Source organism: Bidens hawaiensis, unplaced genomic scaffold (genome assembly GCF_021521415.1).
Source record: "Bidens hawaiensis isolate Kalapana, Puna unplaced genomic scaffold, B.hawaiensis_p1.1 tig00020887_1, whole genome shotgun sequence".
NCBI lineage: Eukaryota > Viridiplantae > Streptophyta > Magnoliopsida > Asterales > Asteraceae > Bidens > Bidens hawaiensis.
The window spans coordinates 75,650-95,032 of NW_027493214.1; the positions used below are offsets into that span (position 1 = coordinate 75,650).

General features: G+C 31.5%; 1 pseudogene; it reads left to right on the forward strand.

The window, feature by feature from the left end:
• The first annotated feature begins 12,567 nt into the window (after positions 1-12,567).
• On the forward strand, positions 12,568-13,213 carry LOC143561927 (F-box protein SNE pseudogene; annotated as a pseudogene).
• The last annotated feature ends 6,170 nt before the right edge of the window (positions 13,214-19,383 follow it).

Genomic DNA, 19,383 nt, shown 5'->3' on the forward strand with positions numbered 1-19,383 from the left:
AGCCTATTCTTTATTTACTTTATTCAAATTCCATATTTTCTTTACATTTCCTCCATCCTTTTGGCTCTCTTTTTTTCCAATTTTCTAATTTTTTTTTATTTTTTTAAAGCATGTAAACACACCCTTTGAGCTCACATGCATGCATTATCTTTACAAGCTGTATTAAATATTAGTTTTCTTTGTTTTAATTGGTGTTAGGTTATTCCCACAGGATATGGTTCATGCCACTATGATTATTAATTCCCTTGATCCAGTGGGACAAAGGATTTAAAATCTATTAAAATGTCATGTTAGGATCAAATGAAATTTTCATTTACTTTAAATGGATAAACATAAACTATAATGATTTTTTTGAACGACGATGATCATCTAATATGTTTACCCAGATAAGATATAACTATAAGACCACACGTAGTGGTAAAGTTTTGAAGGTGAAAACGAGCCCAAAACGCTGGACACACTATCCCCCGACTTGTTACGGTGTGGTGGGGTGACTTGGCCAATCAAGTTTTTTTTCTTCATATTTATACTTTTATTTATGCTAAAAAGTAATAAATGAGTCATGATTGAAAGGGTACTACGTCACTTTTTGCAAAACTAACAATTGCTGATTGGGATGTCACGTGTCTCACAACCCCTACGTGCTTAGTTACCGCGACACGTGGTATAATGGTTTTTATATTTGTTTCTCTAGTTTTTGCAATCAAAAGACATGTAAAAATCCTCATAAAGTTTCTTGATGACTTTTAATTCCCATTAAAACCTAGAGAAACATTGTCACATTATGTCTAGCCTCATTCATCTTCAGCCAAAGGCTGTCCTAAAACAGCAAGCTTCTTGAGGCAGCAATAAATGCTAACCCGCCAGCGTTCGCAACGGGCCATGCCAATTTAGCATATGCTATATCTTCAAGGAGTGTGACTGCATAATGCCTGCAACATTAAAGACCTACTTTTCATCTTTGACTACTGTAAACAAGAAAACAACATACAATTAAGTATAGGGATCATCAAAATGGTCCATACAAATATTATAGCATTGAATCAATTGGTGACCAGGCAGACGTAATTGTGTACTATTTCTCAAAATGAAAATGATAATTGATAAACATAAATGTGAGCACAGAACCAGAACTTACGTCCTCGCAAGAAGGCCACGTTTCTAGTAAATATAGAAATATGAAAACTCTACTAAGTATGTATTATTAATCAACTATATATGTTAGAGATCATTACAGTAAAATCTAACTAGTTAATATATTTTAGAGTTAAGTTCTGTTTTAATCCCCATGGTTTGCAAGTTTTTGTCATTTCAGTCAAACGTCACTAACACCGTTAGTAAAATTTGTTAATTAAAGGGTATATAAATTTTGTAAAGAAAAAAAATTAGTGCATATAATATTATAAATTCACGAGTTTATAAAATTTGCGTTACATAAGTGTCTTTTAAAAAAAATATTTTTGTCGTTTATATATCAATATGTGTGAGTGAAATAAAACACCATAAAAATTGAATAAAAAATAAACAAGTCAACTCGAGCTTTCTTACAATCTGAGCTCGAACTCAACTTTTCAACTCGTTAAAACAAACGAGCCGAGTTGAGCCAGTTTGGTTCGTAAACACGGTTTGGCTTGGTTTGTAAACAAGCAAAAGAGAGAATGTAAACACAATTAATTTACTAGTTTTTCTTTTGGGTAATGTTATATATAACAGGCGCGACTCAACCATTTTGGGGGCCAGTCGACCTAAAATTCCGGAACCTTAGTAAATTACCATAACTACATATCAAGTCTACAAAAATAGGTTATGAGATATTGCTAAAATCATGGGATGTTCAAGGTCCGTTTTAGCGAATTTTGGAGTGTAACGTAAGCGAACCCTGTAAACTAATCTGAACCGTTGAAAATTAAAACTAAACAAAATCGACGAATTGAAGTACATCCATATACTTTGTTTCACAATTTCACATTTTATTAATTTAATGTTTTTGTTTTTTGGAGCTTCACTGAAATAATATTCGCACGTCGGAAAGGATGATGACTTAAGCCCATCATATTAAACTGGTGGGCTAGAAAGTTGGGCTGAATTAAATGGTTGGCATGGAGATAAATAGAAATAGTAAAGACTGTTCATTCAGAAAGTTTTATTTTTGGGTTGGTGGGTGGTGTGTGTGAGTGGCTCGTTTATTTGAGAGGTTGAAATTTAAGCTCAAGTTCGGCTTATGAATGTCGAGCTGCTCATTTAAATTAATTTTAGTAAAGTAAAAGTTAATATTAAAATTAATCTTATGATAGTTTATGTTGAGATCATTAACCATTGTATGTAATTGGTTATAACTTAGGCTATATGCTATACTTGCGGGCTTCCATGCTGCATCGCCGCACACTTTTGCTCCAATATTTGCTCACACCACACTTTTGCTTCAAGCTGACACCCCGTGGCACTCGCACCCATAGCACATAGCCCTGCAAACATTAAAAAGTTTAGCTTTAACAAATCAAGCAACAAGTCATCGAATGAGCTTGCCTTGGCTCGAGCTGGCTTGTTTATAAAATAAACCAACTCGATTCGTCTCGTTTATAATAAAAATGGCCGGCTATGAAGCGTGGGCAAGGTGGTTGACAGGCCCCGGTCCAATCACCCTGATATTTTTTTTTAATTACGCATTCTTAATGTTTAAACCCAACAACTCAACTCATTTAAGCCCATTTTTATAATATATATATATATATATATATATATATATATATATATATATATATATATGCATAATCCAACTTTTAACTAAGTAACCCATTTAAAATTTTAATTGTTTAAACCTATAATAAAAAACATTTTACTTGAGGCCCAAATTTTTTTTCGTCTTCGGCCCAAATTTTTTTAACGATTATCGGAGACGACCCTGATATTAAACCACGAGTTTCTGAACGGTCCTAACTGCGGGAAATACTGAGAAAACCGGGCCGAGGGGATGGCTTGCAAAGGTATCAACAACTTGATTGCTTGGCACATGGATCCAGAAACAAAGCCACCAAGGCTTTATATAAGGATTTGCATTTATGGCTTAGTGTTTTCTTGTGTTATAACCGGGATTTTGGTTTGATTGCTTTGTGTAACTTTAATCTGTTTTATTTATAACACATGTGAAGTTGTATTGAATGTTATCATTTGGGTTTATATAGGGTCCTACTAGAGACAACCCCCCCCCTATACGCCACGTATAGGACTATAGGGCTATACGGGCGGGGTCTAGCCCCTCGTATAGCCCTATACAGGGGCATATAGGGTGTTTGGTGTCCCTAGAAAACCCTTTATATATGTTCTTGTGTTTTTGTTTGGTCTCCGGGAATTAAGGATTATAGTGCGTTATTTAATTGTTAATTTCACCATAGTTATTTTAGTTGGCAATAATACGATTCATAGGAATATATTTGTATAAACGCAAAGTTAGTCAACCAATCAATATATCTTATGTTTATGTAACTAATCAAAGATCATATCGAACATCATATTAACAAGTGGCAATCCAACTTAGTTATAGTTAGCTATGTCTAGTCAGTTCTATGTATGTGGTTTTTATTCGTTTTAGTGTGATTGATTTTTGTGCTAATTTGACAAGAGGGTTTAAAATACGCAACCAGATCATGGTTGTTTAATTAAGTATCAAATTATTAGTGTATAATTACATGCATGGATCGTGTTCTAGGCTAGTCACGGTCAAGATAAGCAATGATGAATACAAGAATTTTCGGTAGAAGGAAAAATATGGATAAGTAAAAAATGGGTTGTAATCACTAACATTGTCTCACTTAATTTTTTTTTTAACTTTATTATTCGTACGAAAGTTATATAAAATTGAAACATCTAATGAAGCTTGAGTTGTTGAGAAACAAAAAAATTTGGAATAGTTTTCATAAAACACTTGAAAAACTTAATAATTAATTATTATTAAGGCATCCGTAATGAAACACCTTAAAAGTGAAAAACTTATTTACTATTAGGGTATCCGTAAATTATAAAAGTTAAGAAAAAGAAAGTGATATAGGTTACCCACGAGAGCGCCCAAAGCATAAATGCCCTCCTATAGTGGTGTTGAGGGCATTTTTGTCAGATGTGGCATGGGGCGTTAGATAAAAATGCGTGCCTATAGATGAAGTTTTCTCTATAATTTTCTCAGACAATTTCCTTCCTACGCCTCAATGGAAAAATAATCCTTATTTTTTATACAGCCAACACTTCTAGTCCTCTAAGGCTATGTGTAGTGAGAGGCTACAAAATATGGGGGATTTTTGACACGTGGCCAAGGGGGGCGATATGTAGCCCAAAAATCCCCCCCCCCCCCCCCCCCAAATCGGCCCTTTGTCACCTAGGGGCGGTGTTCTCGCCATTGTTGTCCCATATTTGCTGCCCATTACACCTGGACTAAGATATTGACATGATTAATGATTATAATGTATAATTGTACTAAATTATATGAAAAGGATTCAAGCAGCAGGTTGAACCTACCCAATTGTTAATATTAAGGCCTTGTCCAGATTCGACAATACTAAGCATTCCTAGCTAGTCTAATCGTCCTCGGTTGTTTGTTTAGCAGGTATTAAAATATTCAAACCTTTTGTATATCAGTTAATATTAATCCATGTAGTTCATAATATTATATTTGAAATATTCAACTGTTAATTTTTATATTTAAATAAAGGATGGAAGACTCATTTGGAGTTTAGAAGAGAGGTTTGGCTTTGACTTAATGGTTTCTTCTATTGATCTTCTTTGTGTTTACCTTTTTCTCTTTTGTTTCTTCGTTTTGTTTTATTTTGTACACAACCTTATACATAGATACTCCACTATAATAATAATAATAATAATAATAATAATAATAATAATAATAATAATAATAATAAACAACTTTTGTAAGTTACACACATGTCTATGTGTATAGGTACACATTCAATGCAAAATCAATTAGGTAGAGCCGTAGAGAACTACGGGAAACATATAAATCGTGTGTACGTAACATTTTGCTAATATAATGAGCGAGAGAAAGAGAGAGATATAAATTATTGCATTGTATTAATTAAGACTGTTAAAACAAAAGACACAAGTGTTTATATGATTTTTGCATTCTTCTACTAACTATGTAATGGTTTTTTAGTTATGCTCCTATATGTGTATATGCATGTATGCATATGTATACTTCAATTTTAGAAATTAGAACCATATGGATTAGAAAAGGGTAATAGCCTTCACCGTAAAATTTTTAGAACAAAGGTGATATTTAAAATTCTTAGTTGGATGGTAGAGACTCTTGTCTTTTGAGAAGAAGACTAAAGTTCACATATCGTGACATGAGGTATATCATTGGTATAATTTGAAAATAGGAGTAGATTATGCTGAGAAGTGTCGTTAATAAAAGGAAAATAAGTATTATAAGTTTACTATAAAAACAATATTAGGTATAAAAATCCACTTATAACTCCTATTTTCACATGACCTTGCCAAGTAATTGCTCTTCATATACCAAAAAAAAAAAAAACTAGGCTAGTAAATGAATCAAACGAACATGAACAAGGGCATGAACCTGTTCATTCATTTAACTTTAAACGAACACGAATACTTAATCGAACACATATTTTGAGTTCGTGTTCGTTTATTTAAAAAAATGAGAATGTTCGTGCTCGTTTATGCTCGTTTGTTTAAAGTCTAAACAAACATTTTACGAACATAAATAAATAGAGATAAACAAACATATATGAACAAATGTACATAAACACAAACAAACATAAACGAACATATATGAACACACTTAAATGAATACAAATGAACAAATATAAATCTATTAAGTAGATAACTCTTCCTGATAATATTTAATTATTTTTTATTAATATGTAAACGAACATAAATAAACGGACATAAAGGAATATCAATAAACAAATGTTCACGAACATAAATGAACGAACGAAATATGTGTTCATGTTCGTTCATTTAATTAAACGAACACAAAATTTTTGTTCATGTTCGATCGTTTATTAAATTAATTAACGAACTTTTCACCGAACGGTTTACGAACAATTTACCGAATGTTTGGCTCGTTTACAAATTTGCAAACAACTAAGGGGTTAAATGTAAATTGTATTAATTACAAATCTTTGATAAGTCACTTTACTGATATTATAAAAAGTTGATGGATAAATATAAATTGTCTAGCATCCAAGCATATTGTGTTATAAAATAATGTTAACTGTATAAAATGTTTACTAATTAAATATTATATGTCTTAACTAATTTATTCTTGGCATTCGATAATCATTACATACTTAAATGATATTTATAAATTTTACTTTAATCTCTAAGTGTTTATGTCATACATATCACCGAATATTTTAATATTTTAACAATAGTAATATTTTAAATCCAGATCGTGTCACAAACAAATCTAAAATGAAAGCTACTTGACCCTGATACCTTACGTCTCTTTTGCTTTGGATGGATTAAGTGGTATCTTTGATCATAATATCGTTACAAGAAGTGTATGAATAATCTTACATCTAAATAATACTAAAAATGCTAAATATTCTAAGACGTTATAAATTATTCGAGTCTATCGCTTGTGTTCACGGCATGCACCAATGTGGTTAGCGTTGACTTATAAGGTTATCGTTCTAACGTTAGGTGTGTCACTTAGTTTCTATCAAGTTGAGGCTTATCGATCCTTGATACCTGTAGCGGCTCGAAACGACTTAGAAATATTCGCAAGATTGGGCGAACAATTAACTTTGATTTATTGTTTTGAGAACAATTAATTGCAACAGAGCTTTACATGTTACTTACAAAGTCTTTCGATGTGTTAGATGTTAACGTACAAAATAAGATCTTACTTATTTATACCTATTTTTAGACCAATTCTAGAATCTTCCTTTTTTTCTGAACGGCATTATTATTTTATAAAGCACCGGCCAGCAAGAAGCTAGACGGGCAAAGAAAAGAATTCTAGAATCTTTTTAGTTTATAATTCTAGACACTTTCATTAATCTTCATGTTCAATTAAGGTATCTCACACATCTACAAGGATTTTTATACTTAAAAGAATTATGCATAAATATAGAACTCTCTTATCTTTCTAAGGATTTCTATCATTTTGTGACTCTCACTTAAATGATTCTAAATTCTTCCTTCGAGTCTTCATCTTTAAATATTAATACAAAAGTTTACGGAGTTCTCAAGTCTTGCGATTCGTATTTAAGACGCGCCATGACATTAGAAGTTCTTCGATCCCCAAATACATACATGTATTTTTTAAAAATATTGTTTCTTTAAATTGTTTCATCTCCAATGATATACTAAAACATTGTTGCTTCTCTTTTGTATAAAACCAAAAGTGAATATTTTAGTTTTTAACAACTTATATCAGTATGGCATTTAAATATATTGTATAGATGATGATTCTGATTTTGATCTATGATTTTAGGCCATCATACTATTTTTATTTGAAATGGTCTTTGTACTTTCTAAACCAAATATTGGTTGTTGACAAACAACGATTGAAATTGTTGGTCACAAGCTGTACTATACTACTATATATATAATTGTACCTTTTGATTGAATTATTCATTTACATCACTGTAATTTTTTTTTTTACTTATAGCATTATACTTTCTATGTTTGGTGAATGCCTTTCTTCTCTAGATCACTTGCATTTTTTTTTCTTGCACACTTTTCATACGTTATACGTACTATGTACATACTCGTGTTATAAGTAATGTTACCTATACATACACACAATATGTATTGAGTTAACTACATGATAATCATTGTGGCTTATAAGTTGTAACTAACACCTTTGGAATCGACCGGGTCTAATTTAGAAAAAAATAATAATAAAAAAGAAAAAGAAAATTATGTGTTTGAGTTATGTGTTGTTAGAACACTCATATCCCATCTATCGTCTCTCTTTACCCTCAACTTTAAACTTTTAAGAAAAATCTACTAGAAACTAATCACTACATCTCATCGATCATTTCTCTACCTCAATGGTAAATTATAAAAAGACGTTGTACTAACTTTTTATATATAAAAAGTTAGTATACATCCTTCACAAATTATTGTTAGTGTATAAAATTAATAATATAATAACAAAAGAGAATTATAATAAACATTTCTTGTATAATGAAAACATAAACCTACCCAAATTTAGAATCTAGTATTTTTTAAATATTATGGTTACGTTAAATATTAAATGTAGCATGCCAAAATTATTTAGGTAACCATAAAAGTTAAAATATAAAAACTCTTAATTAAGTTTATCTAACTAATAAAAGAATTGACTGGCCGGTTCTATATTTTTGGTATATACGTGTAACTTTGTATGAAAAGTTATGCTTGTGAGGGCACATATGAAAGGTTAATAACTATATATTTTTCTACCAGCATTCTAAAATTATGGAATATTAACTCGTACTTAAAATTAAATGTCAAAATTTGGACCTTGTGTTTCAAACTATGAACTGAACCATATATATGGAATGTGGTGAATTAGCCCGTATCCATTTAAATGATTTGTTTACCTTTCAAAACAAAATACATAAGCCAATTCATGACTCGGTGAGTTAACTCGGATAAAATGACACCAAAAATTTTAATTATATATCGAGGTAGACCAACCGTTGGAATCTCACAGGAATAGAGGCAAACATGAAGACAATCTGTCAAACTACATCATAATATTATTAGCTGAAACAAGTGTAGCATCCAATGTAATGTGATTGTTTTTTCCTAGTGTTTTTTATTTTCACAATGTCAACGGATCTAATGTTGACTTTCGACCTAAACATTGTTCTTATCACTACTAAAGATAATGAGATCTTTCATTTCATTGAATTCTTATTAACTATAGTTATGCTTAAACTTTAAACAAGAAGTTAATTTGTGGAATATACCCTAACTAAATGCCTTTTCCTCTATAGTTGTATTGACATTCATAATAAGATCGATTACTTAATTGATATGTACCCTTTAATTGTTTCCTTTAGTGTGATTTGCTAAAATCATGAAAATTGTGTTTAGTTAGGGATTTGATTCATGTGATTTTGCTAGCATCCACAAATAATTTATAATATACCATAAGGTTTATCCTGTTTGAAAGTATATTATTTATCAGATAAGAAAATTTACCGGTAATTAAAATGTTAAGAGTCATCTCACATTCTCACCTAATACATAGTATTGAGGTAGTGAACAACTTCACCGGCACAACATCATGTTAATGTGTGGTAAAAAAGAAGCTTTTATCGTTATCATATACCCCCAATCCCATTAGCTTATCCGGTTGTGTTTTTTACGAAGTCTTTATTTTAATGGGTTGTTTGATAGCATCCTATGATTTCATTAAGATATCAGACACAATATTTGTTGAGATCCTACAGCAATTGGAAAATACATCAGCAAAATCCTGCACTTGCCAAACATGCCTAGAGGCTTGTAACGTCCGACCCCTTGTACAACCAATATTGTCTGATTTGTCCACGAAAAGCGATCACGGATTTTTTGGTTGTCAATGTGGAGACTTCCCAGGAGGTCATCCATCCTGATACTACTCTCACCTGAGCACGATTAATTGCGAAACTCTCCTCTCGTCGACTGGCTTTAAGCTCAAAATACGTTGGTGATTTAAAAAGCGAAACATTTACTTATAAACCAGGAGAAATTCTCCTATTCACAACCAATACATAATTGCATAGGTGTTAGACGGCTTCTTGGGATATATAATAATCCCAAGTCCCAACAATTTCAGTTCATCTTAATTTCCATTTCTTGTTACCACCAGCGAACACCCACAAGAGTATTATTAAATAATATATATGTAACGAATCTTATAGTATGTACTACTTTAAAACTTTTAATATCCTAGCTACCTTAAGGATCACAGATACTAGCCTATGTTAAAAGTAGAGATACTTTGGTTAGAATCATAAGGATTCATAAAAAAACTTACATGACCATCAATACTCTATAGTACTCTATTAGTCAATGTAACCAGGAGTGGTTATATATTTAGGTTTCGGGTTTTTCGGGTCGGGTTCTTCGAGTTTGAGAAATTTATTTCAAGTACACATACCCATAACCCAACCCTAATCTCCCTCAGGTTACTCGGGTTTGGGTCATTCGGGTTTATGGGTACGGGTTAATCGGGTTTCGAGTATTTGACCTAAAAACTATATATCAAACAAATATATCATTTTTAATTTTCAACTTACATAAGCAAATAACAAACCTCATAATCCAAAATACACAATCATTTAACAAGCCACGTTAACATTGATCAGAGGTGTGTCACCTTAACACTTATCAAAGATTAAATGTTTTCTTGTTAAAGATACATATAGTTTTAGGATAACACGTATTTCATTTTCTATATATAATGTAAATTGAGCAATATTTACATATATTTTTTTTCCTAAAACATGCTATATAACAAAACTAGCATAATGTAATATGAAAATTTTCTTCATGAGCCATATGATATTTAAAAACTAACACAATTTCTTGTTTTTTATTTACAGTTTTTAACGTATCACCACTCATCATTTGGATATGTAGTGATTTTCATTGAATAGGCTAAAGCAGGATATATAATAACCAAATATAAGACTTAGTCAAACAGGTTATTCGTGTTTAATCGAAACCCATTAAAAAGTACAAGGTACTCGACTCGTATTAGTTCAGGTTGTACTCGGGTTTGTTCAATTCGGGCTCGGGTTTCATGAGTACGAGTATTTTTGAGTTCGGGTTAATAATTATTTGAGTCGGGTTGCGGATAAATGGCAGCCCTAAATGTAAGTAACGTTGTAACACTACGACACCTTGAAGATTAAATGGAGAAAACTTATAAATATAGCATGCAAATAAGAACTTAGTTAATTATTATACTCTTATACACGTAAACAAATAGTAGATGATAGTTATGTTTTTAGATGATGGAATATTTAACCTGCTAAGAATATCCCTAAATAACATAAAATAGAAATATCTAAACGCACTGTTTTTAGAATTTAGTCCCTGCCTACCTATTAGCCACTTAGCCATTAACCAATATATTCAACACCTACATTCATGGACCATGGCTCAATGTGCACACTTATGGTCCAAATTTGTGACTTGTGAAGTTGTGACCCACAACAGCACCTATGAGTTGCAACCAACTTTAAACTAGTAGAATACCCTACAAATAATTAGATGCAACGATAAACCATTATATTTGAGTTTCTCAAAAGGATGTGAACTTTGCACAACAGAAATTAATGTTACAACTCTAAAATAATCATACTTTGTGTCTAATATATAGTGTGAACTGGTTTATTAATATATGCATATAGGGAAATAAAAACAATAACGCAAACATGCAAAGTTGTAATGTTATAACAATTACCGACACAACTCGAAATATGACATGAATTGATGAACACAGCATGAAAATAGCAAGGTATTTTGTCATATCTAAAATGTTTAATAAAGGGGTCGTGTTTGGATTTATCTATTTAACTTGATTAGTTAAACAGGTCGGCATTCCAACCTATTTAATTAAACATGTCGATGATCCACTAACCTATGCAACCCATTTATTTACATTTCTTACATTTTCTACTTCATTATTACCCATCAACTTGTTTGACACATTTGGATAAACTATTTAGACTATGTGTAGCGGGGGGCTACAAATTGGGGGCGATTTGACACGTGATGCCACCTTAGCAAATGGATAATTTTTATTTTAGGGTGTAATGGGTTTTGTAATCTCATCACATCATACACACACACACATATACATATTACACACACATACTAATATAATAATATTTTCTCATAAAACACACCCGGCAAATATATCTCCCCCCCCCCCTACTTATCGCCTAGGGCGGTGTTCTCGACCAAATTCGCCCATTGTCGCCCCTATATGGATGTCATAACATGTCGAACACAATACGATGACCTGTGATACTAAACATAACACATTTGGGGGGTGTTTTAGCAAAAAGAAAGGTGTCCCTAGAATTCCCCAAATAAAACTCTATAAAAACTTCCTAACTTTTAAGGAAAAAAACAGACATACTAAATAATTATTAATTACAAATAATATTATACAAACTGGTAACTTGTTTAATTGATGAGTAACGGATAAAAGCATTGAATTTGCAAACAAAGAGTAAGTAAATAAACAAAAACCAACAACAAAACAACATTTTCACTTCACCCCGAAAAAACAAAAATATTGACCTTTTCCTCCGTATATAAAAAAATATTATTAATTTTATAATATATTGACCCCCTAAGCATTGGTTTCTGTTATTTCACACCCCCTTGGAATTTTGTCACTTGGTGTTTTCCCTTCATCCGTCGATTCCCCATGTCAAATTTTCGTTTCTTCACTTCTACAAAACCCCCTTTTCCATTCATCAATTTCACCATTCATATTATTATTATTGTTATTATTATTATTATTATTATTATTATTATTATTATTATTATTATTATTATTATTATTATTATTATTATTTCTATAACCAACATCCATCCATGGTGCAGATTATAGAAAATATTGGAAATGCAGAAGTTGATGTGGATAACAATAATAATAATGAAGAACCTGAACCTGAAGCTAACAGGTTCAGGTTCTGCATAAACGACCACCTCGATTTGCTGATCGAGGTGTTGAAGCGTTTGGACGGGCGATCGCTAAGCACTGCCGCATGCGTGTGTCGACAGTGGTGCGCAATCGCCCGTAACGACACGTTTTGGGAGCACTTGTGCTTCCGCAATGTGTCGCCACCACCGGTTGGGGTTAGGCCGGTGGTGTCAGCATTGGGCGGGTACCGGAGGCTGTACATGGTGTGTGTTAGGCCGGTGTTGAATCGACTCAAGCGGCGGAGGATCGGTGGTGAGTCGGAGGTGGTGAGGCGGGTGTGGAACCGGCATGAGGTGGAGCTGTCGTTGTCATTGTTTTGTGTTGAATATTATGAACGGTTGTTGGTCGGCGGCGGGAGAGTCGCCGGCGCCGTAGATTCGCCGGCGGCGTCATTGAAGTTTCTATGCATGCCGGTGAATGTTTGATGGTGAAACGACGTCGTTCCGGTTGAGTATTTGAGCTTACATTCTTTATTTTGTTTTGGTTTGCTAGTAATTTTCCATAATTATATTTTTATATTTTATAAAGAAATACATTAGTAATGATATTATTAAAGTCTTTTGTGTACATGTTTAATTAAACGAACACAAATTTATTGTTCATGTGCGTTCGCTTATTAAATAAATGAATTTTCTGTCAAACAGTTCACGAATAGTTTACCAGACGTTCGGTTTGTTTACAAAACTAGTTTTATTTATGTTTTATGGATTGAAGTTTGGAGTGTATACTAGTTTATATTTGATTATTGTAACTTGTTTAAATATAGCTATCATGTTTTTAACTTTAATGTGATGTTTGGTTGTCTATTCTAAAATTACTATGAACACGTGAATTGTTTCAAATTACTTGAACACGTGAATTGTTTGCAAATAGATGGATCATAAATCATAACTATAAATAAAATTTTAAAAAGTAATATGATAGAAATGTTATTTTTCATCTGTACCTCATAAAATAACAAAAACATTGACAGACCCATTCTCTTGATATAAAAATAATCTATAGGTGATTGTGTCGAAGAAAAATTAGTATTTCTCTTAACAGGTATTACGGCCTGTATATAGTATATACTATGGTATTTCATCGACCGTCAAGGGTTCTTAGTAAAAACTCACAAAGTAAGATAAAAATTGAAATCGATATCATGTATCAACTACGCATGTGAAATGCTTAATCAAGATTAAGTGTCGACAAAGTTAAGTTCAATAAAATTGAAATATCAAGTTATTGATGAACACAAAAATCTACATTACTCTTTTTTGTATTATTAAAGATAGTTTGATAAGTACTGCTAATTATAGACATTATATGATAAATAATTTTTATAAAATAAAGGCTTACTAATTGAATGAAGTTTATATACAAAGTTATTTACTATATTTGAGATTTTAGATACTTTTATAAAACCAAAATACTTATAAAAACAACCATAAAAGTTTGGAAGAATTTATAAAACAATGAATATGCTATAGAAGTTATTGAATCTTTTTTTTTTTAATTGCTAGAGTGCTTAAGTTGTGGAATAATCTTTAGATCTAAAGCGAGTAACTGAACATGTTTTTTTAAGTTGCAGATACACAACTTACAAAAATGATTCAAGACTTTACATTTATAAACTATCACATAAATTGTTGGTTATCTAGCCGTCCGTCTCAAATAGTTTAAATTATATTCTATTTAGATAGGAAAAAAATTATATATATATTCTACTTAGGGTGGGCCACTCCTAGCTCAACCCGCGAGTACCGCATCACTAGTCAATAGGTCATTGGTGGTATTGACCCACATAATTCACAACTTTGTTTCCTCTTGATCATAGGCGTGAACCATTGTGTAAGCCCACTCGGGTATCAATGATGTTTTGGTTCACGACATTGTTTGGATTTGTGGTTAGGAGTGTATATTTTAAAATAGAGAGAAAAATATTAGGATGATGAAATATTTGTGTATTTAGAGTGTAAAAAATGGGTATAATTTTTTTAATTAAATATCATATATACTTTTTTGCCATCATCAACGCTCAAATGTTTTCCTTGCTCTATGTTCCACAACCCGCATCCACTACCTGATTCCTCTTCTCGCATCACTCGGACAGATATGCTATAGGTACTCGCGAGCGTGCTTAGGTGGCAAGTTGAGTCGCCCGCAACCCTTAAACATGGTCAACCCTATATTTTGAAAATGTTTCTTTAACAAGTAAGCATTTTGAAGGCAACCATTTCAACAACAAAACATAAGTTTAAAGTACGAAATTCCAAAGAATAAAAATACATGAATGAATTATGCACCCTTTAGTTGTGAGTCTTGTGACATCGTGCGTCAACCGTCCAACATTGATTAATTATTTATTAACTTTATTTATGTCACATCGTTACCACACTTTGGTGCTCATTTTAGAAAATCTAGAAACTGAAACACATATTTTCTTGTGTGATCCTATACTTATGTATTTATTCAATTTGCAAGAATTAAAGACAATCAAGATAAACAAAACGCCCAAGTCAAACTCTGAAACCAACATGGACCCAATTAAGACAACATAGTCTAGCTAGAATGAAACAACGAGACTCTTTAAATTGGAGAGTACGAAGGCATAAACACACACACACAAAAAGTCGTTCTAAAAAATAAAGAAAACGTTAACAGAAGAAAGAGATAGTGTTTGAAGTGTCAACTGTAAGCTCTATTATAAGATACATTTGTTACATGTTTTAAAAACCGGTATTTTATTCGTACCTGATTAGACTAAAAAACGTTACAACCGGTTGAACCAGGTTGTATCGGGAGGTTCAACCGGATTGCATAGTTTACCTTATAATTTCATATAAATGCAACTTTAACTAAAAAAACCAAAAAATTCATAATTTCATCAAATATCATTCAAAAGTTAATCCATATTCTAAAAAAAATACAAAAGCACTTGATTTTCAAACAAAGTTCTTTTAAAATAAAGGTTCGCAATGCTGTATGCATCGAGTTCACGATCGCTTAAAAGATAAAATTCACTCTCATCGTCATCCTTATCAACAAAAATATAAGTACTTTCACTTCCTACAATAATAAATAAGAAGTTTTTGTTACATATAATCATAATATACAAAAATCACATGAAATAAGTAACATATAAAAAAAATGGGTCTGAAACATAAAAACGCCTGTGGGCTTTTAAATCGGTTTACCGGTATAAATCGGTTTTCTATGAAAACCGGCCTGTTTGATGTTCCATAAAACCGCTCAAATATACCGGATACATAATACCGAGCTGCTCACCGAAATCCGGTTCAACCGGTTGAACCGGCCGGTTTAAACCGGTTTTTAAAACAAATGTGTACGTACAAATGTGTACATGAAAGTAGTGATTAATTACTACCAAATTAGTGCGAAATCATAGTGATTTCTTTCATACTATAACAAAGAAGTTGTGAGATCTATACAATCTTAGAGAAAAACTTATACATAGTGATATGATATCTACTTGAATAACTAAAATGCCTATATAACCTCAAACCCTTTACTGATTATTCTTTAATTCATAAGTTTTTTTTATATGATATGTTAACAGATTTGCATGAGTAAAGGAATAATAATAATAATAATAATAATAATAATAATAATAATAATAATAATAATAATAATAATAATGGAATTGAGAGGCAAGGGGGTGGTAAGGTCATTTTCAGTGTGTGTGTGGTGGTGCCCATGAAAACGAGGAAAGCTTTAATTTTCGTTTCTATATTGGTGGTGCAAGGAATGGTAACAAAAGGATATATAATTGTACATTATTCCATTTGTTTTGCATTATCAAGTAAATATTATTATATGATTTTTTTGGATACGCACTATTTGACTATGAGTTAATTTTTTATTTTCAGTAAACCACAATATTTCGCTATATGAATGCGAATATGAATGAATACTAAGAGAGAAAAAAATTTATACAAGTTATGTACCCTATTAATGATACTAGCTAGTGGATTGGCTCGCGTGATCTGTGGGGTGTCACCGAGGCTCTTTTGAAAAACACAATCTAATCCAACCCTTATATAATAAGGGTATTGTTGTTGTTGTTGTTATTATTATTTATTATGTAGTTATTAATATGTTTTTTTTTCAAAAAAAGTCATTAATATTATTATAATAACTATTATAATTCATTTTGATTTTCTTTTCTTTTTGGTAATGTACTAATTAATATAAAAGTTATTATATATATTCGTATTTATATTAGTTTATATTTTAAAAATTAGTTTTCATCAATATACTATATATCTTAATACATGAAAATATAAAAGACAATAATGTAAAACAAATATAGAAATAAGAGTTAATTCCAAGTGGTTTAGTTAAGAGTGCTATATTTTGGATCTAACTTTAAAAGGCTAATGATTGACCAGATTAATGGTTTTCAATTTATAAGATGTTTAACTAGCTTTCTTTAAAAAAAAACAAGGCATGTTCTAACACTAGTTTTGATGATATGGGAACTTAAGCATCTCAAAAAGACCAAGTCTTGTAAGTATTTCTTAGCATATATAGTTCGTTTACGAACGAAGTCTTGCAATCATTCGAGTTGTTCCCCTTGATACCTTCATGTCACTTTCATTTTATGTCGATTTGTTGTTGAGTTCATGGAGGATGTGGATACAAGTGAGGATTGCAGAAAAAGAGTGGGGTCGTTTTCTTTATTCCTTTTTTCATCATGATCCTTTCATCGTCGAAAAACCATGTGGAAATTGTTATGGATCATCAAAACCTTACATGGTTAAACCATGTAGTTGATTATTAATACCAAAGAATCTAAGATTTTACATGTTATCAAAGTAGGGTTAGGGTTGGTTTTCTTTAAGAACTTCAAAAAAGTTGACAACCTTTAGAAACTCTTAAAAACCAAGCATTTTTTTATCTTTTTTTATTTTAACATTATTTGAGAGTATTTTTATAATATTTGATATATAATTTTTTTATTACATATATAAATCACAAGTTTGCATATGTATAAAACTTATGTAATAACAAATCTACATATGTGTAAAGAAATTTTAGATATGTGTAAAACTTAATTTGCATAATTGTAATCGTAAATATAAATATTAAAAGTGATAAAACTACACTCAAATAGTATTAGTATACAAAATATAAATAAATAAAAAGTTGGTTGTTAAAAGTTTTTAACGTTCTTAATTAATTTAGAGTTTTGTAATTAAACTCATCCTACCAAAAGTTAACTAATACGTACCAAATTACATATTTGTTTATAGGCAAGACAATGGATTGAGTTGAAACGAGTGCTGGTAATCCCAATCACTTACCTAGTTAAAATTGCATCCTATACCTAGTCTCGTATCCATTGGATGCTCATTACTCAATACCCACTGGTTTTCGGGCAGTGGCGGATCCAGAAATTTTTTCTAGGGTTACACTGTTTTTAGATGGTCCAATTTCATATAGTCAAATATAAAAAAAAAAAAAGTTCAGGTCGGTTCGACGATTTGAGTCGGGTAAGGTTCATCACATACTATTTCTATTGGTGCTGAAAATTCATTATATATTTGTGCATCTATACTAAAGCGAACTCTAAGATAGGGCCTTTTCAAGATATTATTATTAGTTTCTCAACAACTAATTTAACACCTTCAATCCTTCATATTAGTTAAATCCTAGTATGGGTTAAACTGTGTGCAAATAATAAAGACAGTTACAGAAAACAACCTTATAGATTGAATCAAGACGTGCTTCACAGCTGAAAAACAGTCTGAAAGGCCGAAACTGTTCCCTAAGAAATCTAGTTGTGTTTGTGCCCATGTAGAAAACTACACAAAATGCTAGAGGTTTGCATGAGATAAGATGGAACTATCAAAAATCAAAGTAGCAATTTTCGCTAAATTGTTTATCCGGTAATTGAACATAGGTTCCGGTACCCATCCTGAATGTATCAAGTTCGGAATTTTTCCCATCAGATCCTGATTTCGTTTGACATCGACGTAGTGTGTTGACTGACCCGATAAACCCAGTATTGAGTACTTCTGTTAAACTACAATTTGTAGAATTGTACATGAACAACTAGCTGGTATGAAAGTAATATTTATGTGACTTGAGTCAAATAGTTTAGGTCCACTTTAACATAAACATTCCCTTTCTTTTCTCCTTGTAACAATCTAAAAAAAGTATGGATGTTACGGTTCTCGAGATCGGCTCGTGAAAAAACTCGATCAAGCCGAGCTTAAACGAGCTCGAGCCTAAAAGCAAGCTCGTTTAATAAAAAGGAGCTTAAGTCAGCTTGCGAGCCAAAGCCAGTCTGTCATTTGTATAATTTTTATAATATCTATACATATATATTTACATCTATGTATATGTATATAATAATTAATGAATTAACAAAATAACTAAATAATATATATTATGTTATATATTAAATTTTAATTGAAAAAAATATAAAAATAATAAAAAATATATAAAAACTAATTAATAAATAGTAAACGAGCAGGGCTCAAGCCTTTGAAATAAAGATCGAAGCGAGCAAAGGTCGAGCTCTGCGTAAGCTAAACGAGCCGAGCTCGGGCTCTACTTGTTTGCACCCCTAGACACCATCACAACAAAAACATCATTTTCCTTCTACCTCACTTTGATTATGTTCTGCCACCTTGGTGAAATTGGTTTTTTTAACAGCTAAATGTTACACTTAATACGAATTGAACCCATGACCTCCT